At 44.4% G+C, this 22,842-nt stretch overlaps 1 pseudogene; it reads right to left on the reverse strand.

Moving 5' to 3' along the window:
- Positions 1 to 7,374: 7,374 nt before the first annotated feature.
- On the reverse strand, positions 7,375 to 8,444 carry LOC116758211 (annotated as a pseudogene).
- Positions 8,445 to 22,842: the final 14,398 nt, after the last annotated feature.

A 22,842-nucleotide genomic window follows, 5' to 3' on the forward strand; every position in this document is an offset into this window, starting at 1 on the left:
TGTTCAACACCGCTAATCATTAGAGAAATGCTACAAAACTACAGTGAGATATCACATCACACCAGTCAGAAAGGCTATCATCAAAAAACCCACACTTAATAAATGCTAGAGAGGGTGTGGAGAAAAGGGAACTCTCCTACACCGTTGGTGGGAAAGTAAATTGTATAGCCACTGTGGACAACAGTATGGACGTTCCTTAAAAAACTATAAATAGGGGGCTTCCCTGGTGGCGCAGTGGTTGAGAGTCCACCTTTCAAATCAGGGGACACGGATTCGTGCCCCGGAACGGGAGGATCCCACATGCCACAGAGTGGCTGGCCCCGTGAGCCATGGCCACTGAGCCTGCGCGTCCGGAGCCTGTGCTCCACAACGGGAGAGCCCACAACAGTGAGCGGCCCGTGTACCGCAAGAAAAAAAAAGAAAAAAACTATAAATAGAGCAACCATATGATCCCACTATCACAGTACTGGGCATATATCCGGAGAAAAACATGGTCTGAAAGGATACATGCACCCTAATATTCACTGCAACACTGTTTACAATAGCCAAGACATGGAAGCAACCTAAATGTCCAACGACAGGGGAATGGATAAAGAAGATGTGGGACATATATACAATGGAATATTACTCAGCCATTAAAAAGAATGAAATAATGTCATTTGCAGCAACATGGATGGACCTAGAGATTGTCGTAGTTACTGAAGTAAGTCAGACAAAGACAAGTATTATATGATATCGCTTATATGTGGAATCTAAGAAAAAATGATACATATGAACATATTTACAAAACAGAAACAGACTTAGAGAACAAACTTACAGTTACTGGGGGGAATGTAGGAAGGGATAGTTAGGGAGTTTGGGATTAACATGTACACATTGCTATATTTAAAATGGATAACCAACAAGGACCTACTGCATAGCACAGGGAACTCTGTTCAATATTATCTAGCAACCTAAATGGGAAAAGAATTTGAAAACAAATAGATACATGTATATGCATAACTGAATCACTTTGCTGTGCACCTGGAACTAACACAACATTGTTGATCACCTATACTCCAATATAAAATAAAAAGTGAATAAAAAGGAAGAAGAAGCTATAGTCTTTTCCTTTGTCATTCTCCTTTCAAGTACTTTAGCAGGGACAACCCCACGTCTGTCACCTCTAAGTCTGAAACTAATAATAGTAATGAATAATATTATTAAAGTAATATAAAATAAGTAATAACTTCAATAATGGCTGGACTTTGCTGTGTGCTTCTCGTCGAACACTGTGCTGAAATCACACTTTTTAAAAAAATATCTTCAACTAGATGTGAAATAATAGCTTGTTTTCCCTCAAGCTAGTTACTACTCTAAGTCTCTTACTTATATTAAGTCAGTTGAGCTTCACAACCATCTTATTGTTGTGAGTTCTCTTATTATCATGTCCAGAAGAAGCCCGCCGAGGTCACACGGTTTTATGAGCGCAGCCCTTGTGTTTGGACACAGGGTGTGTGCTGGGCCCCGCCGGCTCTCCCAGGAGCAGGGGCGTCGGAGTGCTGAGTCACTTGCCAGTCACCCCAGCAAAAGGCAGAGCTGGGCTTCCAAACTCCATCTGCCCGACTCTACAGACTGAGCTTCTGGAAAGAAAATGCACGATGTATACAAATTGGAAGTTCAGGGTTCTTGACACATTGTAGACCCTCATAATATGGTAGCCACGTTTCCTGTCTCTAGCCTACTTGTTTTTACCTTTCTCCTAGAGTAGCCAGTGTCAACTGTAGACAAGCAGTTACGGGGGTCTCTTTATCCATTTGGGCTGCTATTACAAGACACCATACAGTGCAGGGATTGAGCACCATTTTCTTTTCACAGTTCTGGAGGCAGGAAGTCCAAGACTAGGGTGCCAGCATGGTCAGGGTCTTGGTGGGGGTTCTCTTCCTGGTTTACAGACAGCCACCTTCTTGCTGCATCCTCACATGCTGAAGAGGATAATTGTCTCTCTTTTTAGAAGGGCATTAATCTCATTCATGAGGGCTCCACCCTCATGATCTAATTACTTCCCAATGGCCCCACCTGCAAATCCCTAAATGGTGATTAAGGTGTCAACATATGAATTTAAGGAGGACACATTCGGTCCATAGCAAGGGGGGAGATCGTGGGAAAACGGAACGGAACACAGGAAATGGCACTGAAATGACCAGGCTCCCTAAAGGAGCCAAGGAATGTCAATGTCATGAGTGGAGGAAGGGAGGGATTTGACAGTAAGCCACACTCACTTCCTAGAGTGAAGCAGCCAGTGGGAGCATTCAAAGCCAGTCCCATTCCCCTGCACACCTGGTAAGAAAGGAATGCCCAGAGTAGCCATCATTCTCCCAAAAAGGTGACCTGTGTCCATTTGTCAGGTACGATTGAGAAAAGCGAACAAGAGAGCTGCCATGAGCCCGAGAACAGAGTGAAACAGCTCTGAGAGCCCCAAGAGGCTTTGGCCCTGAACTTGAGGCTGACTGTTCCCAGTAAAAGACACCTTTTTTCAGAGGCTCTAAAAGCAGCAGTTTGGGGGAGAGCCTGGCTACGGTTATGGTAGCTGGGAAGAAGCCGTGGTGTGGTGAAACTGCCTAACTGCCTGTCTGTCTCCAAGCAGATCATAAACGTCATACTATGTTTCCTTAGCATGTAGGACTAGCCTGGCACGGTGAGGGTGCTTAATATTTGTGGAGTCAATGAATGAAGGTCTCATATTGGAATAAGACAAAAAGAGATTATTCTCTGGCTCTGTAAGTTATTTCAAACCCCAGCTGAGAACCGGATATCTTATTTTAAAAGACAATTAACATGAAAGCAATTATGCTGTAATAGGAATTATTTATTTATTTTAGGTGTTTCTTATGATACTAGCTCGTTTTTTCATTTCTATTGGTGGTTTCAAGTCATTCACTCAATCGACAATATTCACTGAGTCCTCACTAAACAGAGAAAGCCAAGAAAGATAATTATCAACTCTTTTAATCTGGTTCAATCCATGAGCTAAACCATAGGGTAATAAAGTACTCAGGGTCCTAGAGGGTTGTGTGTAAGTACAGTCAAGGTGATATACCACAAGAGAGCTGAGGTTAGGTCACCTGGTTACTAAAGAGTTTCTAAGGAAAAAGAAACTTATGCAATAGACCCTTGACATTCCCAGGGAATGGATCCTAACCTCTTTCTTTGCAAATTCTTAATCCTAGCTCTTTCCTAAAAATTATCCGTCTCTGGCGCCAGGATTTCCCATGCATAGCCTCAAATTCTAAACCTATAGGCCGTTCAATTCTCACACCTGATCTCTCACCTGGTAGCTGTTTCTCCAGAGGATTTCTCCTGAAGTCTCCTGAGGAGATGCCTTCACTGCCCTCCGCATTATGTGAATATGGGCCTCAGCACAATTCCAAAATACTGACTGCAGTGATTTGCTGCTGCTCATACATAGCTGAGATGGCTGTTGTCAACTTAGTGAATGTCAGTGATCTGCTGGCTCTGTTAAAGTCCCACCTAATGCAATACAAGTCAGAAACGTGACATGTCAGCTGGTACAGCAGGAAACGAGAACATACAGACATTCTGCTCTCAGGATTTGCATCTGATAGGAACGATAGAGCCATTTCCAGGGATGGCTGTGAATTATCCGTGCTTTCAAAGACTCTGTGGCCCCCAAATTTCTCCATCCCCAGGTCACCTAAAACACCAATAGCCTCAATCACTCAGTGGGAGGAGTTTGCATTCACTGAGTTAGGACATTTTATGCCTTCCCCCCGCCTCAGCTCCTGCCACCTCTCTCCTGCTCTCCAGCCACTTTGCTAATCTGTGAGCCCCTTAAGGGTGCCCCCACCGCAGCTATTTGCATGTGTTGTCCCTCTGCCTAGAGTGATGCTCTCACTCCCTTGTCCACAGCGCGCATTCAAAGACCACACTCCCAAGAGGCCACCCTCTCCGACATAGCAGTCCTGTCACTCTCTAACCCCTTACTCTGCTTTATTTTTTCTCCTAGCCCTTATGACTGCTTGACTTGTTATGTCTCTCTTTATAATGAGAATATAAGCTCCAGGAGAACTGAAACTTTGCCTTTTTCACTGTTGTGTCCCCAGTTCCACAAATAGTGCCTGGTACATGGTAAGTGCTTAGCAAACATGTGCTGAATAAATGAATTAAATAATAAGAGAGTGAGTGAACGGGCACTGAAATATATAGACACCATGTGAAGCTTTTGAGAAGAGGCTCTCTGAGAGATGGGACAAAGAAAAGATGCTCTCTGAGGTCTACAGGCCTGGACATAGCTCTTTTATAGGTCGAGGGGCCTGAAAATTTAGGGCACGAGGATACTGGATGCCGGGATCCTAGAAAACTCCAGAAACCCGGCCACACAAATGTTGCATTTTCATTGAGTGGCACCTCCAACATGTTACCCATGCCCGACAGGGCTCAGTTCTGCCCTTTCTCTGTCCTCTCTGAAATAGCTTATCCCCCTAACCCCCACCACTTGCTGAGGAACTGTGAGAAGGGTCTCGCTATTACCCTGTAATCACTGCAGATCAATGACAAGGAGCTTGGGAGGCATTTCAGTTTGAGTAGCTGGTGAGCAGGGCGGGATGGGCAAGGGCTGCTCCTCACCAGGATCTGTTCGACTCAGATCAGTGTCCATTCCACTTATCTCGGTAGCCAATTCCTACCAACTGTTTGTGCTTTCCTATTTAAAGTGATGAAAGTTAACTCAAACATTGGGGCAAAAGCAACTTCAAGACCCATATATGGTCACAATCTAACGACATAAATATCATGGTGAAGTTATTTTCAAATATCTGGAAAGGAATCCTTACACACACGGAAACTGAATTGGTGTAATGGTTAATGTCTATGAATAATTCATTGTGGCCAGGTAGTCAGACAGATCCATAACTGACCTTTTATACAAATCTTACAGGAGTCCCAAGACCCGAACTCCAACCTCTACGAGATACGTTTAAGTACAGGTTCTAAAGCCCATCTTACAACTTTGGGCTCCTAAGTAATAGTGATAATAGGTAATATTTATTTAGCACAAATTATGTTTGCCCTGATCTGAACTTGTTATGTGCAAACTCTAACAGAGGTGCAATGTGGCTAAGAGCTCATTTTGCCTAAACTGGCAAGTGGAGAGCCATCGAAACCTGATTTGTTGAAAGACTACTAAACAAGCTGGTGTAGGAGTCTGAATAAAGGCTGGGTCCTCTGGCTCTTGATTGATTGTGAAATCTTTACCTTGCCTTTGTAACACTGCAACAAGGACAAATACGAGAAGGAGTGGAATTTCCAGATGGGTATGTGTGACCTTTTGTGCAAACATGCAGTAGACCATGAGAAAAAAAAAAATCAGTTTTGTACCGGTAAAAGTAATTGGCAGGGCTTCCCTGGTGGCGCAGTGGTTGAGAGTCCGCCTGCCAAAGCAGGGGACACAGTTTCGTGCCCCGGTCCAGGAAGATCCCACATGCCGCGGAGTGGCTGGGCCCCTGAGCCATGGCCGCTGAGCCTGCGCGTCCGGAGCCTGTGCGCCGCAACGGGAGAGGCCAAAGCAGTGAGAGGCCCGCGTACCGCAAAAAAAAAAAGTAGCAGTTTCTTCCAAAACTAATATAGTCTCACCATACAATCCAGCAGTCGCACTCTTTGGTATTTACTCAGATGAGCTGAAAACTTACATCCACACCAAAACCTGCACACAAATGTTTATAGTAGTTGTATTTGTAATTGCAGAAAAAATTCGAAGCAACCAAGATGTCCTTCAGCACGTGAGTGGATAAATAAAGGGTCATACATCATACAATGGAATATTATTCACCAATACAAGGAAATGAGCTATAAAACCACTAAACGTGGAGGAAACTTAAAGGCATATTACTACGTGAAAGAAATCATCTGGAAAAGACAAAACTATGGAAGCGGTAAAATGATCAGTGGTTGTCGGGGGGGAGGGGGGATGATTAGGAAGAGCACGGAGGATTTTTAGGCAATGAAACTATCCTCTATGGTATTATAAGTGTAGATACATGTCATTATACATTGGTCAAATCCATAGACCGTACAACACCAAGAGTGAATAAATTAAACTAAGGACTCTGGGTGATAATGAGGTGTCAGTGCAGGTTCTTCGACTGTAACAAATGTTCCTTTCTGGTGTGGATGCTGGTGGAGGAGCCTGGGAAGGAGTATGTTGGAATCCTCTGTATTTTCCACTTAGTTTTGTTGTGAAGGACTCTGCAAAATTAAAGTCTATTAATTAAAAGAAAAGTAATGTGTAAGTCTGGGGGTGTGGTGAGCAAAACATCAGTAGAACTGAGCATCAGAGAAAGAATACGAGTAGATGTCCTAGGCATTGGGCTGGCCCTAGAGGCCAGGAGAGTGTATGGATGCACATCAAATTAACTGAGCACCTCTTACATGCCTGTCACATTTACATCCCCAGTATCTTCACAAAATTCTCGTACCGTAATTCTGGCTCAGAGAATATCAATGATTTTTTGGCTGAAGGTCCCACGACTAGACAGTAGCAAAGCGCAGGTTTGAATGCCATTTCTGCTGACTCTAACTCCAGTTCTCCCCTCTAAGTAACTGCTGGAAAGCTCAAAGCAGTGACTACCGAAAAGTTTGCTTTACAAAACACATCACGCTTCAGATTCAACTTTGCACATATGCATACAGAGGGGGTCCATGGATGGACTGACTTTGTGGATGGAGGGACAACACAAAACCACATCAACAGCATCACATTTATTTACTTCACCATTAAAAGAAAAACAAGAGGCTGCAGGGGAGGTGATAGGGAAGGAGAACTGAATAGAGAATTCTTACTACTATCCAGAGTAATAGCCTTTCTGGCATTTCCCATACCAAGGACAAAACTTCATAATGGACAGAGTCAGCTTCCCCTGGGTGTCACCCTCTCTGCCATATGTGGAAGGAAAGCTTCTGCAGCTCTGGATAGGGGCCAGGGAAGGTGGTCTCACAGTCTGGTTACAATGCAGACCTCCCCAAGTCTCCTTTCTTCTCTACAGTGCATGCCAGGGACACGGCCCATCTTCCTCACCTCTTCATGGCCACACTCATCTTATCGTTCCATCTCCAAGCCTGGCTGGAAAGGAAGATAAAGCCTCCCCACCTTCCATTTCCTTGCTGCTCCAAGAAAACAAAGTCTCCATTCCATATTGCTTCAGGAAAACAGAAGACACACACACACACACACACACACAATTTCAGTACTTTTCAAAGCTCTAGTCTTAATGTTACTATTCTAACATCCAACTCCCTTCGCAGCTGGTAATTATAGGTTCCTTTTAGAGTCCCCACCCAACCACCCATTTTTAATATCCTAAGGGTGCTCACCTGAACTCTCCCTTATTCTGATGAAGATCTTTCCAAAGGTCAGAGCCCTATTCCCAGGCCACTTTGCCATAATCGATCCAGTGCTGGGTGGCAAAATTGATGCTTTCCGCGAAGTTGAAGCCAGAGTGGTAGCCATAGGGAAATGTCACCATGAACTCTCCAGCCTCCTGAGTGACCCGACCGAAGGGGATGCCGTTGTCCTTGAGGACCTTGGGAGAGAAGAGAGCCACCTTGTGCCGCAGGAAGGCCTCACAGCCCCGCGAGCTGCCTGGGAAAACCTTCTTGGCCAGGCTTTCTAGGTGCCGGCCGTGCTCCAGGGGCACCGCGTACCAAGTCTTGGGCTCCCCGACGTGCAGGTAGCTGATGCTGTAAAGGTCCATGTCCTCTGTGTGCCAGGCGAAGGCGGTCTTCCACATGCCGAAGTAAAGGTGGGGGGTGTTGACGCCTTCGATGACCACTCCGCACTCCTGTTCCAGCTGGTCCTGAATGGTTCCCAGGTGTCCAACGTTCCACTGCTTCGGGTTTTTGTCGAATAAGGAGCCACTGATGTCCACAGCATATACTGGTGAATCATAGGGGCGTGGTTTCCAATATTTTCGCTCCAGATCCTCAAAATCAGAGTAGAATGGAGTCTGGTGTCTTTCACTGTTTGTTAAGCGGCGATACTCGCTCACGGTCATGGCTTTCTTCTTTTTGCGGTGCTGAGTAAACACACCTGCCTGCCCAGCGGTCACCTGCTGGAGGGGAGCGGCTATGAAGATGTCATCGGTATCATCTACATCTGTCTGGCTTTCCATCCTTTCGGTGGAATTACCTTGGCTAGGCCAGCTCAGTGTGCACCTTGCGACTCCACGTAAACAATATATTTGCTGAAATCTTCAAATTCTTCCATGGTTGGGTGGACGATCGTAATCTGACAACTTGGGTTCTGGCTCCCAAAGTGCTTAGAGTGCATGGTGGCAACAGAATAAGCAACGGACTGCCAGCTTCTTAGGTATGCTTTGGATACCTGAGAATGCTGGGGAGTAACCTCTTCCCTATACTTCCTTTATCTTTAAAGAAGTTTTGATAGAGCTGAGAGGCAGGAACTCAGACTTGAACTCTTAAACAAACGAGGTGGTATCTTCTCCAGGCTTGTCAATCCACCAGAAGGACTCCACTCTTGGCAGCATTGTGGAGCCAAAGGAAATCCAGTATTTCCCAGAGGAGACGGCTCTCTGAGCCAAGTCCTGCCTCAGCCTGCAGCTCTGTGAGTTTCCTCTGTTGGGGGTATAAGTGCCTGAGACCTCTCCAGATTCCCAGGCTTGAGTGCGTGAGTGGCTTCGCACCTCACTGTAGCAGAAAGTCTCTTCATGGAAGTTTCCAAGCCAAACCTAAAGAAAGTACAAAATATTGAAAATAAGTGGATGACAAAACAAACTGATTTAACATCAAGTAAAAGAAAACTGTATAGCAATCTTAATTTCAAAGTTTGAATTTAGGGGCAAAAAGTACACTCTCTTGGTAGGCATGTGAACTGGTGCAGCTATGGTGCATACTATGGAAAACAGTATGGAGATTCCTCAAACACTGTAACTAGAACCACCATATGATGCTGCAGTCTCACTTCTGGGTATATAGCTAAAGGAAATAACAACAGAATACCAAGGAGCGATCTGCCCTCCCACATTCACAATGCATAAGGTATGGAAACAACCAACATGTCCAGCGACGGTTGAATGGATACAGAAGATGTGGTACACAGATACAATGGAATACTACTCAGCCATAAAAAGAATGAAATTTTGTCATTTGCAACAATATGGATGCTCTTGGAGGGTATTATGTCCAGTAAACTAAGACAGAGAAGGACAAATATGGCATGGTATCACTTATATGTGGAAACATAAAAAAAAAAAAAAAAGAGTAAAACTTACCGAACCAGAGTAGAAAAGTGGTTGCGGGGGAGGGCAGGGAAGGGAGGGTAAAAGGGTACACAGTGAATAAAGTCTCAGGAGCTAATGTTAACCATGGTGATTAGAGTTGATAACAATGTGATGTATAGTTGAAATTTTCCAGAAGAGTAGGATTTAAATGTTCTTACCAAAGAAAGTAAATATATGAAGGAAATGTGTTAATTAACTAGATGGGGGAATCCTTTCACAATGTATATCAAATCAGCACAAAATTGACTGAACATTTTACAATTTTAAAAGTCAATTATACAGCAATCAAGCTGAAATTTAAAAATAAAGAATTAGGACAAATCATAAGACAGAAAAAGAGGAATATCTAACTGAACAGTAAGGACATTAAGCAAGCTTGAAAAGAAAGGAGTTAAGCACTCAACTCAAGAAATTGGATGGCTTAACCCAAAAGATAAATTAGGGAACGGAAAACAATGAAATAAGCTGAAACAATTACAGAAGAAAACATAACACCCAATAGAAATGATGACTGAAACCAAAATGCAATTTGTAGACCATTAAAAGTGTAAAAGCATAAGCATAAGAGAAAAGAGAGAAAAGTACAAGCATATCACGTTATAATAAAACAGGGGACGCAGATAAAAATCTACCATTATAGAAAGAGTGCCTATGTAAACAAAAGCAGGAAAAAAGTACAGAACACAAATAGACACGTCCTTAACAAGCATTATCCTTAATGTGTAAATACTTGAAACATTCTAATTAAAATCTAATCATTAATTTGCATTGATAGACAAATTATTAGAAATATAGGGTTCACTCAAAATGGGAGAAAATATTTGCAAATGAAGCAACTGACAAAGGATTAATCTCCAAAATTTACAAGCAGCTCATGCAGCTCAACATTATAAAAACAAACAACTCACTCCAAAAATGGGCAGAAGACCGAAATAGACATTTCTCCGAAGAAGATATACAGATTGCCAGCAGACACATGAAAGAATGCTCAACATCGTTTATCATTAGAGAAATGCCAATCAAAGCTACACTGAGATATCATCCCACACTGGTCAGAATAGCCATCATCAAAAAATCTACAAACAATAAATGCTGGAGAGGGTGTAGAGAAAAGGGAACCCTCTTGTATTGCTGGTGAGAATGTAAATTGATACAGCCACTATGCAGAACAGTATGGACTTTCCTTCAAAAACTAAAAATAGAACTACCATACGACCCAGCAATCCCACTACTGGGCATATACCCTGAGAAAACCATAATTCAAAGAGTCATGTACCAAAATGTTCATTGCATCTCTACTTACAATAGCCAGGACATGGAAGCAACCAAAGTGTCCATCAACAGGATGAATGGATAAAGCAGATGTGGCACATATATACAATGGAATATTACTCTGCCATAGAAAGGAACGAAACTGAGTTATTTGTACTGAGGTGGATGGACCTAGAGCCTGTCACATAGAGTGAAGTAAGTCAGAAAGAGAAATAAAAATACTGTATGCTAACACATATATATGGAATCTAAAAAAAAAAAAATTGCCATGAAGGAACTAGGGGCAAGATGGGAATAAAGACACAGACCTACTAGAGAATGGACTTGAGGATATGGGTTGGGGGGAAAGGGTAACCTGGGACAAAGTGAGAGAGTGGCATGGACATATGTACACTACCAAATGTAAAATAGATAGCTAGTGGGCAGCAGCCACATAGCATAGGGAGATCAGCTCAGTGCTTTGTGACCACCTAGAGGGGCAGGATAGGGAGGGTGGGAGGGAGGCAGTTGCAAGAGGGAATAGAGAGGGGCACATATGTATAACTGATTCACTTTCTTATAAAGCAGAAACTAACACACCATTCTAAAGGAATTATACGCCAAGAAAGATGTTAAAAACAAAAAAGAAATATAGGGTTCAACCCAGTTTCTAGACACTGATTAGCAAACAAAATCTATAGATCCCATACACCAGTTAACAATCAATTATAAAGTGAAAGAGTAAAAAGGTTTTAATCCCTTTAATAACAGAAATACATGGCCCCAATGAAGAAATCTAAAAATGATATGCATGCAATGCTTGTACTTTAAATGCATAAATAAATGTGAATTTTACCAGGGAAAAAAAGGTGCTTTCTGGTATAAAATGTCATCCTTTTCATCTTTATGCTTTAAAGAAAAAAAAAAGAAAGGCCAAAAAAGTGCTTGCCTTCTGCCAGTCTAAAATCTTAATTCCAAATGATGATACACAGGACCCAGAAAATGGTCTCCTTGAAGGATTCAGCCTCTGAATGAAACAGGCTGTGCTCAAAAGCTGGCTATATATGTCCCACACCAATTCCAATTCAATCAGTACCACCCCAAATCTAATACCCTCATATGCAATCAAAACCTCTCATTTGATCCCACATATTTTTCAAGTCCCTTCCAACTGACACACTCCTTACCCAGTTCTAGAAACCCTCTCATTCCCATTAGATCGTAGTTTACTAAATGAGGTGCTTTTTCCTGAAAATCTTTGGGATTTTTACCAAGAAAATATTAAGAGAAAAATTAACTTCACAAGTTGGAAAATAGTTTAAAAATAAAAACTCAAGGAAAGGATATCCCAATGTATAGTACCCTCTCTCTCGCTCTCTCTCTATATGCATAAATAGTGTCATTTTTTAAAACTTCTGGTAGGAAAATAACTCTTTTGCTCATAAGCACAAATTACAGAAATAAAGTGACTTACCTTCTACCAACAAAATCCTGAATCCAGTTGGAGATATTCAAGGACCCAGAGAGAGAGACAGTGTTCTCTGGGCAGCTGGCCTCCAAATGCAGACCCATGTCCTGATGGCTCTGGCTTTCTACCTGGGCAAAGGTATAATTTGATCAGCACCAGTCAACGGTAATTGCTCTCGTTGGTCAGCCCACTTTGTCTGCGCCCCTTTGAGTTTTTAAACCAGGCTTACAGCGAACTAAGAGGTTGAAAATAAAAGGAGTGGGAAAGTCAAACCAAGCAATTATTAAACAAAAGAAACCTGGTCTAGCAGCAATGAATATCGAATGTATTTATAAGGTAAAAGAAGGGCAGCTTTAGTTATGAAAAAGAAAACCTCCTGGGGAAGATTACAGTGATGCACTTTACGCACCTAGACACATAGCACTGAGACACAGAACACAGAGACAGAATTATAAGGTAAAACTGACATATCTGCAATCATGGTGTGAGGCTTTTTTTCAAACACCGTTCTTCCAGAAACTGATACATGAGGAGAGAAGAAAATTAATAAAGTTATAAAAGCTTAAACAATAAAGTTAAAAACTTTGATTATATTTCCTGCAGCAACCTCATAGCAAAATGCTTTTCAACACATATAAAACATTTACAAAAATTTCCCGCTGTTAAGACCACATAATAAATCTCAATGAAAATTCCTTAGAATCAACGTATTGAGTACCATCTTGATCAATCTATTATTTCAATCATGAAATAAAATTGAAAGTCAATAATGAAAAAAGGGAACACCACCATATTTATTTAAAAATGAATATCCACATAACACCTACAACAATATCCATATAATAGCTAAAAATCTATTGATCTTTATGTTGTCTGCAAGTAGTTAGTAAAAACTAAACCAAAATACCTCAGAATAATTTGAAAGAAAAAAAAGATAAAACAATTCAAAAAACAAAAGGGAAAACAACCATATACAAAAATATAAATGATTAATAAAATAGAATCTGTTACTTAAAAAATAAAGAAAGAACCGGTTAATAAATTATATAGTACTCCCTGCTACAGGAAGAGAGTGCTCCCTGGGTGTGAGAAGCTGGTGCAGAGTGGCAAGTGGTGATGGGACTCGGGGAGGGGTAGTCATTTTATAGAGGTGGACCCTGCCAAACACCATTTTAACCAGGTCAACATCAAGAGTCATAAACTGGGAATTCCCTGGCAGTCCAGTGGTTAGCACCCCGTGCTTTCACTGCCAAGGGCCCAGGTTCGATCCCTGGCTGGGGAACTAAGATCCCACAAACTGCGAGGCATGGCAAAAAAAAAAAAAAAAAAAAAAAGCCATAAATTACTTTGATAGTATATGTCCTTGATATGATGTGATTAAAATGTGACAAAATTCCCTCCGTAATTTTCCTCCAAAAACACAGAGAAACCCAAGATAATCATAAGAAAAGCATCAAATTCCAATAGACGGGCATCCTACAATATACCTGACCAGTATTCCCCCAGATTCTCAGGTGTCTATACAAACTTTTGGTCAAAAATAAGGAAAGTCTGAGAATCTGTTACAGCCAAGAGAAACCTAAGGAGACATGAAAACTAAATGTAATTTGATATTTTACATGAGATCTTGGAACAGAAAAAGGACGTTGGGTAAAAGGTGAGGAAATCTGAACCAATGATAGCCTTTAGTAGACAATAACATATTGACATTGGTTCATTAATTGTCATCAATATACCATGGGAATTAAGATGTTACTAATAGGGGGACATGGGAGTGGGGTCGGGTCAATACTCCCTGATCGACGTGCTCAATGCTTTGTAAATCTAAAACTGCCCCCAAATTTAGGTATTGTTAAATATAATATTGTAAATAAATAGGAGAAGGCATCAATAAACAATATTAGAATGAAAAAAATTTGAAACATAATCTGAGTTTTGGAAACAGTCTTCGATAGCACATTATAAACCAAATGATTCTATGAACCACTATGTGACATAATCTTTTAGAGCACGTTTTAAAATATTTTAAATTATGAAATATAAAGTGTTCACAGAAATCTATAAAGCATATATGTACACTTCAACAAATAACTATAGAGTGAGAAGAAGTGGAACCATTACCCAGGTCAAGAAATGCAACATTGCCAGGCACCTGGCCGCCTGACTTGTGCTCTTTTGCCCAGATTACAGCCCCTTCTGCCTCCTGGACTGACCTTATCCTAACTATTCACATAGTAATTTTGGTTAACATTATAAAATTAAAACTCTGCCCATTTTTGAAAACTTTATATAACCCTAAAGAAACACAATTGTATTTATGTCCGATAGCGTATTTTTGGTGTATTTTTTCATCACTTACTCCCTTGCATGCAGCTGGACTTTTCTGTTTCAGTGCTGTAAAGTATTCAACCATATAAACTTTCTACTGTTGATGGGGCTTTGGGTTACTTCCACTTTGGGCCTCTCACAAACAGCGTTGCTCTGAAAATTCTCTGACGTGTATACTGGCCATAGAATACGTAAACTTAAACTTGCCAAAAATTTTCAACACATTTTACCAGTTTACGCACTAGCTGCATGCAAGGGTGCTCATCACTCTTCACTTCTGCAAACCTTTGGTGATTTTCTGCCTTTTCAGTTTTAGCCGATCAGGTGCGGGCATAGGGGTACCTCATAATGATTTGCATTTACTTGGTTACTAATAGGGGTGAACCAATTTTTCTGATGATTATTGGCTGATTGGAGGTGCTCCTTCAGGAAGTGGCTCATCAAGTATTTTGTCCATTTTTCTGCTGGGTTGTCTGTCTTGGTAGTAGTTATATGTTCTGCTTATTAGTTCTTTACTGGGTATGAGTAACACGATATCTGTTCTCACTCTTTGATTTTTCTTTTCACTCTCTTTTTCAATTTTTTTTTGATCAATAGAAGTTTCTCTGTACCTCTAACAGAATATTATTAAAAATAGCTAATATTGGGTTTCCCTGGTGGCACAGTGGCTGAGAGCCCTCTTGTCAATGCAGGGGACAAGGGTTCGTGCCCTGGTCTAGGAAGATTCCACATGCCCTGGAGCTGCTAGGCCTGTGAGCCATGGCCCCTGAGCCTGCGCGTCCGGAGCCTATGCTCCGCAATGGGAGAGACCACAACAGTGATAGGCCCGCGTACGGCAAAAAAAACAACAAGCTAATATTGACTGATCCATGTGGTGATGTCCTGGCCTCCTGGCCCGGGCCTAAGTTACGCCAGACAAGGGACGGACATTCTTGGCAAACGGGACCACACTTCTTGTTCTGTCCGTGGGCCCATCTTCTCTCTTGTCACGCCCTCCCGGCCTGTCGAGGAGTGTGTGGAAGGCAGGGGTGGTGGTCTCCGGCCCTGACCCTCGGTCTCCCGCACCCTGCCTCACGGCGTGGGCGGGGACGTGGTCCTGGAACGCAGAAGACATTCTCGCTTCGCCTCCTTGGCGTGTGCCTCGCGAGTGGTCCTCCCCGCGCTGGTGGGGGGCCGTCCCGCCGCTGCGCTGCGCGCCCCTGCCGGCGCGTGAGCGTGCCTTGCTTGGTCCTCTGTGGTGCCCCTGGAGCGCTCCAGGTCGTCCCTCAGGTGCCCGAGGCCAAGCGGTGGTGTCGTTCCCTTTTCCCAGAGTGCTCCTCGGGTCCCCGCCGCGGTGGTGTGTCCCGTGAGTGGCTCTCCTGGGGGGGTCGAGACGGTAAAGGGAGGCGTGCCTCTGTTTCTCTCCCTCGGTGGGGGACAGGTGCCGCCTCGTCGCCGTCGTCCTCCCACGGTGTGCTGTTGGGGGAACTGACTGTGGCCAGGTGAACGCCACGTGTGCCGCCACCACTTGTGTGTGGGGGGGGGGAAGCAGGCGGGCGTGGGTGCGATCATGTTGGGCCCGGGCCTGTGAGAAGGGGGTCTATCGCGCTTCTCGGGCGCGCTCCCTCCTTCTGGAGCCCGATGGACGAGACTGGGGGCGGCAGAGGTTGTGCCCCAGGCTGTGGCCGCGAACGCTCCTGTGGGCCGTGTGCTTACCCATACCGCTGACCCCCCCGCCCCCGCCAGTCGTGGACTTGGCGGCTCGTGGAGCGCCTCCCTGGGCGCAAAGGGGAGAGACGATGGGTGGCGGATGACGCACTGTCGGTGAGAAAGCCTTCTCTAGCGATCCGAGAGGCAGCCTTGGGGTACCGGACCCCCAGCCGCTGCCCCTCCCAAGCGTGCAGTGGTCACGGTGGCCACTGCCAGAGCACGTGGGCAGAGCCCCTAGCCTTCGCGGGAAGGCTTGCGCCGGCCCAGCGGTGTGGCCGAGCGCCGTTCTTTGCGTACCACGGGCCGCGCCTCCCCACCTCTGACTCGGGGGATGGTCCCGCCAGGCCTGCGTCCGGCGCGGGGCCGCGCGTGCGCGTGTGCGTGCGCGTGCGCGTGCGGTGACCCCGGTGGCGAGCCCAAGGGGGTGGGGACGCCCGGATGTCCCGGTTCCCCAGTCCCGCAGTCCCGAGGAGCCCGTCGCGCCTGCACTCACCGCGAGTCGCAGCCGTTGGCGGTGTGTGGGCACCGTGCGCGTCGCCTCGCTTGGGAGCGTTTTCCTGTGGCGCGAGCCCCGGGGTCGGGCTTAGATGAAGGCGGATCTGGCGAGGGCGGAGGGGTTGAGTTTGGGTGGACGGGTCCCTCCGTGCCACGCGGGGGGACCGTCGCACGCGAGCCCTGACGGTGGGGCCGGGTCGTGGGAGACCCCAGGGTGGCTGGGGCCGGCCGGCGTCTCAGGCGTCGTGGGACCGACCTCGTGTGTGTGGCGGTGGGACCCCGCGCTTGTTTCCCTGGTGGCCCGGTCGTGCCTCGGCCCTTCCTGTCCCTGGGCGGGCGCCCCTGCGCCCCTGCCCCGCGGCCTTGGCCGCCGTGTGTGCGTGCGTGCGTGCCGCCCCCTCCCCGTCGCCGCCGGCCCTCCCCGGCCCCCAGCCCTCCGCGCCCCCTTCCCCGTCTGGGATCGAGCCGGCCTCGCCCACGTGAGGGTGTCGCCCGCCCCGGCCGCCGCGGCCGGCGGCGTCCCCGGGTGGAGTGCTCACGGTCCCTGAGGCGGGGCAGTCGGGCGCGGCGGCGGAGGCGTGTGTGGGGCACGTCGGGCGGCCGGTGTGCGCGCGGGAGAGTGTTGTTGTCGCGGGGCTGGCCGCGGCTCGTGGGTGTTTGGCGGTGGTGGTCGCGAGCCCCGTGAGGGGGGGCACCCTGGTGGGGGGGCCGAGGAGGCCAGTCGGCGTCCTGGGTGCTGCGGGACTGCCCCTGCGCTGGAGGCCTCTGGCGGTGAGACCCCGTGTGGAGCCCTGGCGGCCGAATCGCTTCCTGGCCCTTAGGATGACTCCCGGGACCCCTCACGTCGGCGCAAAAAAAAAAAAAAAGCTAATATATGATGATTATCTAATGCTGCCAGACACTGTGCAATGCACTCTGCATGGAAGAATTTATTTATGCCTTATCTTCATAGTGACCCTATAAGGGAAATCCTATGAATCCTGTTTCTCATATGAGGAAACCGCATCAAGGAGATATTAAGAAACTTGCTCAAGGTGACAGATCTAGTAAGTAGGGAAGTATTCAAGCAAGAATCTCCAAGATGATTCCTTAAAAGAAAAACAAAGAGGGGTGACTTCTCCTCCACCGAACTGTGATATTTGAGCCGCAATGGACAAATATATCTACGTACAGAATAGAGAGGCCAGACACAGACACATGGATGGATATGTGGGAGTCTGCCTATGATGGAAGTAGTGTACCAAACCAATGGGCAAGGATGGGCTATTCAATATGTGGTAGTGGCATTCGCACTATTGGGGGGGGGTAGAATTGGAGCTTGACCGCATACCACTTACATAAATAAATTTGAGGTGCATTAAAGACGGATACAACATAGAATTTTAAGAGAAAATATCGAAAAATGTCTTTATGAACTCAGAGTGTAACAATGTCTTAGAGAACCAAAAGCACCATGATGGGAATGTCGGATATATTTAAATGATTCCAAACTAATGACTCTAATGGTTAATTTCACATGTAGACTGGGCTAAGAGATGCCCCGGTAGCCGGTAAAGCATTACTTCTGTGTGTTGTGCATGGCTGTTCCGGGAAGAGATTAGCACTTGCATCAGTAGACGGAGTAAAGATCACCTTCACCACTGCAGCTGGGATCACCCAAACCACTGAGAGCCCAAATGCAACAAAAGAGCAGCAGAAGGGTGAATTTACTCTCTGCTTGAGCAGACGCATCCGTCTTCTCTTGCTTTGGGACATCTGACATGGGCACTCCTGGTTCCCAGGCTTTCGAACCCAGACCCAGCCATATTCCCCGTTCTCCATCTTGCAGACGGCCCATCGGACAGATCGTGGGATTCCTCAGCCTCCATAACCAAATGAATGAGTTCCCCTACTAAGAGCTATACATATATCTCCTATCGGTTCTATTACTCTGAAGAACCCTGACTAACACAATGACGTCAAAAATTAAAAGAAATTACAGTCTAGGAGAAGTTTGTCATCATATATGAAATAGACAATAAATTAGTATTCTGTATATCACGTAACTTCTACATAACAAGAACAACAAATAGTCCAACCAAAAAAAGTAGGCAGATATTTAGTATAGGTAACTCAGAAAAGAGGAAATCCAAATGGCCAATAAATACAAGAAGATGTGCAGGATCCCTAGCAATCAGAGAAGCTATTCTCTGCCCATTTTGATTAGGTCTGACAATATAAAAAAGTGGGTCAAGATATGGAGAAACCAGGGGCTTCCCTGGTGGCGCAGTGGTTGAGAGTCCGCCTGCCGATGCAGGGGACATGGGTTCGTGCCCCGGTCCGGGAGGATCCCACGTGCCGCGGAGCGGCTGGGCCCGTGGGCCATGGCCGCTGGGCCTGCGCGTCCGGAGCCTGTGCTCCGCAACGGGAGAGGCCACGGCAGTGGGAGGCCCGCGTACCGCAAAAAAAAAAAAAAAAAAAAAAAAGATATGGAGAAACCAGAACTCTCCCACACTGCCAATAGAGGTGGAAATTGGAAGGCAAGCTGGCTTTGCCTAAAAAGTTAAAAGTGAACATAAATACAACCCAGAAATCCTATATACAAAGCTGTTCTCTAAAGCATTGTTTGAAATAACAAAGATTTGGAAATGACCCTATTGTCCATCATCAGCAGAGTGAATAAAATAAATTACACAGATCTAGTTGACTTTGTTGAACTGACAGGAACTATAGATAGGAAAGTCTTTAGATCTTGTAACTGTAATACTGACTTTTCTAAAAGGTGATGGTGGGGGTAAGTTGTTAAAACCACACGACATACTACTTTCGGTTTTGTAGCCTTTTGTCTACAAACTTGATGAATATACACGGGACTCGTGATTGTTATTTTTCAGAAATGGAGAGAGGCCTAGGAGAGATCCTGGCAGTGAGAACAAAGGTGGCTCTTATCCTTGCCTCTATGTAATTGTCGTTGTCAATGTCCCTTGCTTTTCCAAGATTAAGTATAGCAAAAACTTACTGGACATGGAAGAACAGCTGGATTTGGGCATCATTTTCTGAGAAGAGTGGCCCAGATTGTGAGTATCCAAACTGAGTGTGCCGGTTGACTTGAAATAAAATAGAATTTTCAATAGAATTGCTTGATGAACCCCCTTCATTACCACCCCCAGCTCCTGATCCTTTCAAGAAGACTAACTTTTTTTTAACGGAAGTATACTTGATTTGCAATATTGTGTTAGTCGCCGGTGTACAGAAAAGTGATTGTTATATACATATTTTTTCAGATTATTTTTCATAATAGGTTATTACAAGATAATGAATACGGTTCCCTGTGCTATATAGCAAATCCTTGTGTGTTTTGTTTTGTTTTTGTTTGTTTTGTTTTGTTTTGCAAATCCTTGTTGCTTATGTGTTTTCTGTACAGCAGTGTGTATCTGTTAATCCCATACCCCTAATTTATCCCTCCCCTGCTTCCTTTCCCCTTAGCTAACCACAAGTTTGTTTTCTATGTCTGTGAGTCTGTTTCTGTTCTGTATATAGAGTCACTTGTATTGTTTTTGAGATTACACATGTAAGTGATATATTTGTCTTTTTCTGCCTTGCTTCACTTTGTATGATATCCTCTAGGTCCATCTATGCTGCTGCAAGTGGCAATATTTCATCTTTTTCTGGCTAATATTCCATGGTATGTATGTACCACTTCTTCTTAAACCAATCATCTGTTGAAGGGCACTTGGTTTGTTTCCATGTCTTGGCTATTGTAAATAGGGCTGCTATGAACACTGGGGTGCATGTATCTTTTCGAATTAGAGTTTTCATCTTTTCCTGATATACGCCTAGGAATGGAATTGTTGGATCATATGGTAGCTCCATTTTTAGTTTTTCTAAGCAACCTCCATACAGTTTTCCATAGTGGCTAAACCAATTTGCATTCCCACCGAAAGTGTAACAGGGTTCCCCGTCACCCAAATCCTCTCCAGCGTTTATTATTTGTAGACATTTTGATGATGGCCATTGTGACAGGTGTGAGGTGATATCCCTGTGTGGTTTTGATTTGCATTTCTCTAATAATTAGTGATGTTGAACATCTTTTCATGGGCCTGTTGGCCATTTGTAAATCTTCTTTTGAAAACTGCTTACTTAGGTCAAGAACACTAATTTAGGAACCAGTGTACTGGTAAAACTAAACTGTATTTTTAACATTGCTTCTTTTTATTGGGCAAAGGAAATTTTGTTTCAACTATAAAAGTGAGTGACAACATAAGGAGTATAGTGGAAGAAATATTTTCTGAAATTTATTTTTGTTTCTTTTCCTACAAAACCCCCAATTTTGTTATCCTAGGCTATTTGGAGCGTGTATCTGCCGGGAAGAGATTGTGATATCCCTGAAATGTAACAAGGAAAATTTCAGGTTCTAAAATTTAAAATAGCAATATGAGCCAGGCTCCTATCTTCATAGAGGCTTCTCAGAGTTCCCATATTTCTCTGCACTGCCATATCCACAACTGACCTAAATTAAAGGAACCAAAAGCCCTCAAGATCTCAGTTACTTATCACATGAAAGGTTACTCCTGGCTCATATGAGATCTACTATGATCCAGTTGCTCTCCAGGGCTGCTGCCTTCCCAGTAATTCCAGTCTGCTTCCATCATGTGGTTCCACCATCTCAATACAGGGCTTAATCATCTTTTCAGCCAAGCATGTCACTGCCATCCTCCACTGAGGATGCGGAGTTCAGTCTTTCAGCTTCAGTTTTCCGCAGAATATACTACCACAGAGTTGCCTAGCTGCATGGTGATAGGGAGGACACGTGGGCTTTTGCTACTGCTCAATCAGAACTTCAAAGAAGCCTTACTTTTTCCTTGCTCCTGCCTGTAGCTTTACATGGTGCTTCAAATTCCAGAATCTTACTGAAATTCTGTAGGGGACAGCTGGAGGGAAGAGAGATGTGGTTTGATTCTCTGAAATGTTTCCTTCTGCATCCAAACTATCATTTTCAATTTCTAAAATTTATTCTGAGTTTGGCCACTTCTGTGCATTCTCAACACTATGGCCTAAGTCAGTAACCATCGATTCTCACCTGTATTACTTAGATGTTCTACCTACTTCTCCTGCCCCCAAGGGGTCCACAGAACAATTAAGGTGATTAGTTAAATATGCAAATTATATCATGTCAAGTGCTGTTTTAAACTTCCAATGCCTTCTCATTTCATGTTGAAAAAGAATCAAATATTTAACATGAGCTACAGGGTCCTACATACCCTGGAACCTGCCTCTCCCTTCTCTATGCCCCAGACACAAATGAGCTTCCTCTCTATACACACAAAATAACCAAGCTCTATGTTAGGACTGTTACCCTTTTTGTTTCCTCCAAGTGGAAATCAGCTCTGGACCTTCCTTCTTGTCATTTGGGACTCAGAAAGGTCTCCTGCTTTATGAAGTATTCCCTGACCACCGGAACCACACAGCCCATTCTGCACTATCACCCCATCCCCTTTACTCTCTTCACAGAACATATGCCCACTTGAAATTGTCTTGTTCATTTATTTGTGGATTTTTATATTGGGATGTATCAATGACTTAACCATGTGAAATGTACATAGTGCATTGAGAAGGCAGTGGAGACTTGGAGAGAAGATTTTCACATGCTGGCACTTTTAGCCCTGTGTTTGCTCATCTCTCCTAGCAACCTGGATCAGCCAAGTGCCAGGTGATTTCCACCAAGTCTCCCTTCTCATAGGGCTGCAAACCAAATCCCCCAACCCAGCCAGCCAGCTGGAACCCAACAATCAACCCCAAACTCACCAACATCACACAAGGCAACAAGCTCAGAAAAATAAGTTTTGCTTGAAATGTGTTGATATAATTATTAAGAAAAGTGCAAGAAAAACGACCAACTCTCAGTTGACTGAATGAACAACACAAAAAATAAAGTCAGATTTTAATATTCCGGTTACCTTTAATATATTTAATAAAGTCAGATTTTAATATTCCAGTTACCTTTAATATATTTAGTAAAGTCAGATTTTATCTTTCTGGTTACCATACTGGCAGAGAACATATTTTAAATACATCAAAGACTCAGAAAGATTATCAATTATTATCTGAGTCTCTACTGACCTAACTGGTCACAAGGGCCTAGTTTGGCAAGAAAAGCGGGAAGGGAAGGGGGAAGAGGAAAAGGAGGGAGACTGGAGGCTAATCAAAGCCCAGGATTCTTTAGAAGTTGAGCAGCATCCAGAGCTGGCCCACAGGATGGGAGCCTGAGGTAGATTGGGCTCTGGCGACCTCAGCAGGACCTAGTTTCCTGAGACACTAGAGTGTCCAGTGCATGAATCC

This window comes from Phocoena sinus, chromosome 8 (assembly GCF_008692025.1).
Source record: "Phocoena sinus isolate mPhoSin1 chromosome 8, mPhoSin1.pri, whole genome shotgun sequence".
Taxonomy (NCBI): domain Eukaryota; kingdom Metazoa; phylum Chordata; class Mammalia; order Artiodactyla; family Phocoenidae; genus Phocoena; species Phocoena sinus.